General features: G+C 47.3%; 1 pseudogene across 1 annotated transcript; it reads left to right on the top strand.

The window, feature by feature from the left end:
• Positions 1–2672: 2672 nt before the first annotated feature.
• Positions 2673–5302, top strand: LOC311593281 (claudin-6-like; annotated as a pseudogene). The gene is made up of 2 exons: positions 2673–2683; positions 4625–5302. The product of its transcript is annotated as a claudin-6-like (transcript).
• Positions 5303–7034: the final 1732 nt, after the last annotated feature.

The raw sequence follows: 7034 nt of genomic DNA, 5'->3' as shown, positions 1-7034 counted from the left end.
GGGTTTTTAACAATTAACATAATCAGAAAATGAGCTGAGATAATTTTTATTCAACTCATTACTTTTTAATCATGTATTTCTTTTAATTAATATCTTCTCCGTGAACATAACACAAAGCGGAGCCCCAGTGCTGGCCCAAGCCAGCCTTCGGGACTGAATTTGACACAACCAAACATTTCACCAGTAGCATTCATCGCATTTCCATTGTGGTGTGGGTGAGACAGAAAAATCTTGTCCAAAAGTCACCATGTTGTTTTGAAACACAATTTAAAGGGGTGGGGTGGGGGTGCGTTGGGAGCGCACAAACCATAATACGCTTTTTAATTCGACTTGACTTTTATATTTGGGCGCCTCTCTTGGTTTGTAGCCAGAGGGATTCAAATGCGAAGAAACACATTGGGAGAAGAAAGGCTTTTTGGAGACTGTTCCTGGTCCCGAGTCCTCAGTGAAGCAGGCTGCGGCTGCTGCAGAAGCCCAGTACAGGCATGTGGCCTGGGCCACGTCAGATGGTTTCCGCCACCACCACTACACCTCACCTATCATCGGCCTTGGTTCAACCCAGAAGAAAACAAGTTCCTCCTCTTCCTTAGCCTGCCAGGAGAGAGGACTGGACTCTAAGGCCACTCACCATGATCGTGCAAGTCCCAGGATTTGCTTGGGGCGGGGGAGGGGGAGGCAGGGTTTTCTGGTATGCCCAACCAGGTTGACCCAATCCAAATGTCTCATATGTAGGGGGAACTGGCGTTGTTGGTGACACAGATGGGGTCGAACCTCCCCTTTGTCGACCCTCCTTCCTCTCCACTCACAAAACTTGGATCCTCACACCATGTCTGACACTTCCAGAAAGGGACGTCGTGGCCTCAGAGCTCTTCCGGAGTGGGATCTGGATTAGCCTCTGAAAAAAGAAACAATGCGACCCCTGGTGGAAGAAAATGGAAGTCTAAAAATGTAAGGATTTGAGGATGTCAGAGCCTTGGTACAGGAGGAAGGGGAAGAATAAATAAGGAAAAAGGACTGTCTCTGAGAAAAGGACAGGAGGGGGCATCCGGCAGGTGGCGTTTAGTTGGAGAGCTCTGGGGAAAATGCCAAGTAGACACAGTTCTGTTAGGCCCCAGGTCCTCCCTCAGCCGTGTGGTCCCCTTAGTCAGTTGGATTTTTGCCTTAGTCTATCTCCTGGGCTGGTACAGTGCCTGCCTGGCACCCACACTCAGGCCAACCTCAACAGCAGTGTGAGTTTGAGGACAGCTGGAAAGGTAGGAAAAGATCTACCATCACCTGTTGACCTTTGGAAGAGCAGACTGTGCTCTTAACCGCCGAGCCAACTCACCAGCCCCTTGCTCCTCATTTTTAATAACGACAATCAGGGACATGAGTCTTAGCTGAAGTAATAGACACAGGAGCAGAACAGCGAGAGGAGGAGCTCTGTGACCCTCTCTCTGTTCGTAGCAGGGCCAAACGAATAAACATGAGAGAGAAAAGGCAATAAACCTAACTCCGCACTGCTGACCCAGAGTGAGCCCTGAATCAAGCAAGGAAGGGCAAAGGGCGACATTTATTCCCTTGCTCTCTTTTCTTTTTATTTTATTTTACTTATTTTGGTTTTGAGATCTAACTATGGAGCCCTGGTTGGCCTGGGACATGCTATATAGAGCAGGCTGGCCTTGACCTCACAGACGTCTCCTTGCCTCTTCCTCCTGAGTGCTGGAGCTAAAGGCAAGCGCTACTAAACCAGGTCTCACTACATAGTCCTAGCTGGCCTAGAACTCACTGTGTATTCCAGGTTGACCCTAAACAGTGATGGGATTTCTGGCATGTGCTACCATAGCTAGCTCTTTCTTAACACACCCCACCTTTGCTGTATATGTCTGTCTATTCATCCCTCTGTCTGTCTGTAGTCCAGAGAACAACCTAGGGTCCTGAAAGCCATTGTCTTAGTTACTTTTCTATTGCTGCAATAAGACACTGTGACCAGGACAACATATAAAAAATGAGTTTATTTGGGGCTTTCAGTTTCAGAGGGATAGCTAGTCTGTGAGCATTGTTGCAGGAAGCAAGGCAACAGGCAGGCATGACACTGGAACAGCAGTTGAGAGTTTACATCTCAATCCCACAAACAAAGCAGAGAGATCTAACCTCAAAGCTTGCCCAGTAGCATACCTCCTCAGGCAGGACCACAACTCCTAAACCTTCCCAAAGGGTCCACCAACTGGAAACAAAGTATTCAACTATATGAGCCTATGGGGGGAATTGTTGTTTTTTTTATTTATCTGGCTAATAATTATTATTACTTCAGTAAAAGCTGCTAGCAATCAATCAAGACACAGACACCTGTTATATTTTAAAATAGCCTTTGTTAACCTGGGCCAGGGCAGACATTAATCCTCTAAACTACTTCCTATAGTTGCAATCTCACCCATCTGCTTCTACCAATTTCTATCACGTTACCTCCCATCCATAAACCCAAATATTTGCTAATGTTCTTCATCTGGGCCGAATCCTCCACCCACGCCAGCCATGTGCTTCTCCTCCATCTAACCCATGGCGGCCTTCCTCTCCTCTCCTCTCCTCCAGGTCTTCTCCTTCCTCTTCTTCCTTCGTCTTCCAAGGATTCTCTCTGTCTCTCTAAGCCTGGGAACCTTAGCCACACCTATCTCATTTGCCCTGCCCAGGTGATGGCCAAAAGGTGGGTCACAGTGACAGCAAGCAGTAGCTAGCATCAAAATCCATCAGACCAACCCCCATGGCCATCCATCTTATGTTTTGAGAGGTGCTCCCAGTGGCCAGGAGGTCACTGGTTAAGTTAGGCCAAGAAAAGCTAGTGAACCCCCGTGCTCACCTGTCTCTACTTCTACGTCCACCTAGCCTACTTTTTCACGAGACTTCTAGGAGACTGACCATGGCCCTTGTGCTGGCCTTGAACTAGCTATGTCTCTAGGGTGGCCTTGAACTCCTGACCCTCCTACCTCCCAAGTGCTGGGATTACAGGTGGCCACCGGTATAACCAGCTCTGCTCGGGCTAATTTCAAAAGGGATTTGTTTCTTTTCCAGTTTGGACCAAGTCTAAACAATGTGAGGCAAGGAGGAAAACGTACAGCATCAACATAACACCTAAAAAGCTGCACAGCTCGTGGACTCAGCGGGGAAGGGCACTGGCCACCGTGGCGTCTCTGGGACCCACCACATGGTGGAAGGGAAGTCGTCTTCTGACCTCTACCTGTTCTGTGACTCACAGTCCTTCTCCACTCACACACACACTCATGCAAAATAAAGAAATTAAACATAATAGAGTAATTCTGGTCAGAGTGTTCACTTGAAGATGAGATCATCCGAATTGGACCTTCCCAACTCTCTCTGTTCCTAGGTGACTCCCCTCCCCCACCCCCACCCCACTTTGTGCTTTGTAGGCACAAACTTGTCCACTATAAATTTCTTGGGCATTCTTAGGGCATCTGAAGAAAAGGTTAGTGTACTGAATGATTCCCAGGAGCCCAGTAGTCCCTTTAGAGACAAACTAAAAACCTGATTTAGATAAAAAGAAAACAAAATGATCCAGGGGTGGTAGAACACACCTTTTAGTCTTAGCCCCCAGGATGCTGAGACAGGAGAAGCCAGAGTTCTAGGCCGGCCTAGACCACATTTATCATGAGCTTGTGTTGGGTAGAACAAAATACCTACAAGCTGTCTTAAACAGAAAAAATAAGCCCTAGTAACATGCCACATTGCATAGCATGTCATCTTTTTCATTTTTAACAACTTAAAAATATAACTGCAACTTTTCTGTGTATGGCAGCTCCACCTATGTGCAGTGCCTGAGCATCGGAACCCAGGAAGTAGAGAGCAGAGGGTGGTAAGATACCATATGGGTACTGGGAACTCAACCCAAGTCCTCTTGGAGAGCAGCAAGTGCTCTTGGTGACTGAACCATGCCTCCTGACCCTCGCTTTTACATATTGTAAGGTGAAACCCTAATGGACCCATAACCTTCCATCATCAGGCTGGCCCCAAAATCACTATATGACCCAGGCTGGCCCCAAATTCACTACATGACCCAGGCTGGCCCCAAATTCACTACATGACCCAGGCTGGCCCCAAATTCACTACATGACCCAGGCTGGCCCCAAATTCACTACATGACCCAGGCTGGCCCCAAATTCACTACATGACCCAGGCTGGCCCCAAATTCACCACATGACCCAGGCTGGCCCCAGATTTACTCCATGACCCAGGCTGGCCCCAAATTCACTACATGACCCAGGCTGGCCCCAAATTCACTATATGACTTAGGCTGGCTCCAAATTCACAATATAACTCAGGCTGGTCCCAGTTTCACTACTATGTAGCCCAGGCTAGTCCTATATTTATAACTTCCAGTCTCCCTCTGCCTCTTCAGAACTGGAATTACACACCTGGCGCATTTTACCTTTCTATTTCTAATCTCCCTTTCAGTTTGGCTTGGGGGGTTTAAAGTGACTCTCACACACTAGTGTCATTCTACTTTTAAATACTTTATTATTTAAAAGGATATTTAAAAATATAATTACAGTGGCAATGACACACTTAATGAAAAAAATCACATAATATCCAATCTGTGTTAAAATTTTCTCTGACTGGACATTCGACGTAGGATTCTCTGCACTTCTGCAGCCCCCTCAACCTCATCAGCAAATCTTAGGGCTGTCCTGATCCTGCTTGTCTGGGTCAATGCCTTGGTGTCCTGTGCCCTGCACATGTGGAAGGTGATCCACTTCATCAGTAACAGCGTTGTTGTGGCTCAGATGGTGTGGGAGGGGCTGCAGCTGTTCTGTGTGGTGCAGAGTGCTGGCCAGATGCAGTACAAGGTGTATGACTCTCTTCCAGCACTTCTCCAGGACCTACAGGCTCCAGAAACTCTCTGGGTCATCTTTCTCTTCCCTTTCCTGCTTGGCCTACTGGTCTACCTTGCTGGAGCCAAGCATACTACAAGAACTCCAAGTTTCAACTGGTGTTCATCTCTGGGACCATTTTTGTCATCCCCAGGGTCCTGACCCGTGTTCTTGTCTGCTGGATGGTGCACTCCATCATCTACAACTTCTTGGTGGCTGATGCTCAAAAGTGGGAGGTGGAGGGCTCTTTCCACCTGGGCTGGGCAGCCTCAGGGTTTTTGCCATTGGGTGGGGGGAAGGGCTGCTCTACTTTGCCTTCTCCTCTTAAGGGCCCTGGGGACCCAGCCATTACACGGCCCACTATTCTACATCTGCCAAGATTTCAGCTTCTTGGGGTACCTCCAAATACCTCACCAAGAATTATGTCTAATGCTCACTGAGGAGTGAGGTTCTACTGGCCAGGGAACCTTAGGACCCTGAGATGAGCCATCAAGAAATTACGAGTGATGGTTTGAGGGTTGTTTTGTTTCCTGTTTTTGTTTTGCAGCACTGGGTATTGAACCTTGATGGTCATAAGCTTGTTAGGCAAGCACTCAACCAGTGAGTTGTGTGTTACCCACCACCCTCACCCCAACCTGGTGGCATTCAGAGGCAGAGGCAGAGGCAGGTGGATCTCTGTGAGTTCAAGGCCAGCCTGCTCTACAGAAGCCTTTCATACAAAAGCCAAAAGTGAATTTCAGGTAGACTAAGACAACTATAAAATAAAAAAGTTAAAAATTGGAGATAATGTATAAAAATTCAATTATATTGAAAATTGAAGAGAAGATCATCTCCAGGATTTTAGGTTATGAACGTTTTAAAAATTAGATATAAAAAAATTCAATTTGTAAACAGCAAGACTGACATATGGGTCTTGTCTGTTATTCCAATGCCCAGGAGGCTGAGGCAGGCAGCAGGATTGCGTCATGGTCCAGCTTGGGCTTCAGGGTGAACCCGGACTCAAAAAACAAAACCAGGAGGGTGGAGATACGGCTCAGTGGTTAAGTGCCTGATGCTCTTTCAGAGGGTTTGGGTTTGGTTCCCAGCACCCAAGTTGGTCGTTTGTAACTGCTAGAAACTCCAGCTCCAGTGAATCTGGCACCCTCTTCTGGCATTCATAGGCAACTACACCTGCAACTGGACTAGAGCTGGTCAGCAGCATTTCTAGGTTTGCAGGATTCTGGTCCACATGAGCCTTCAGCAGCAAAGTCATAGTAAAAAAAAAAAAAAAAAAAAAACAACAACAACAACAACAACAAATCTTGCCGGGCCGTGGTGGCGCACACCTTTAATCACAGCATTCAAGAGGCAGAGGCAGTTGGATCTCTAGTTTGAGGCCAGCCTGGTCTACAGAGTGAATTCCAGGACAGTCAGGGCTACACAGAGAAACTCTGCCTCAAAAAAAAAAAACAAACAACAAACAACAACAACAACAACAAAAAAAAAACAAAACCAAAAAAAACCAAAAGAAAACAAAAGTGTAGAATTTCCTAGTGTTGGAGTCACAAACAATTGTGAGCCACTATGTGAGCGCTAGGGATTGACCCTGGGGCCACTGCAGGAGCAACAAATGCTCTCGCTGGGCCAACTCTTCAGTTCACATACTTTTAAAGACAAAATTCTGCCTGTATAGCAGCTGTGTGGGTTACTGTTTAGGGTTGATTTGATAGGCCCTAGAGTCCCTGTGAAGACACACCTACGTGACCTGGGGGTGTTTCCAGAAAGGTTTAACTGCATGGGGGAAGACGCAGCCTGAGTACAGGTGACACCATCTCCTGGGCTGGCAGCCTGGCGTGAAGGAGAAGTAGGAAGTGAGCTGACTGCTGGCCTGGGCTCCTGCTTCCAGGCTGCAGCTGCATGGAACACTGCTTGCCAAGGAGGACTATATCCCCTTGCACTGTGAGGCAAAATAACCTCCGCTCAGTTGCTTTTCTCCGGTATTTGATAATAGCAATAAGAAAAGTACTGGTCATTCTGGAAGTGCCAACATTTGTGGGTGCTCCTGCAATTCCTGGCACCCATACAAGTGCGTCTCTGTATCCACCCTGGGCCAGACCCTCTGCACCTGGATATCCAGAGCATAACGGACGAAGCTTTCAAAGATGCAAGCTCTCTGCTTAAAGTTCAGACTCA

The sequence above is a fragment of the Acomys minous genome, assembly GCF_964271855.1.
Source record: "Acomys minous genome assembly, chromosome: 3".
NCBI classification, from domain to species: Eukaryota; Metazoa; Chordata; class Mammalia; order Rodentia; family Muridae; genus Acomys; species Acomys minous.
Note: the sequence above shows the minus strand (reverse complement) of the source record. Positions and strands in the feature narration are given on the sequence as shown.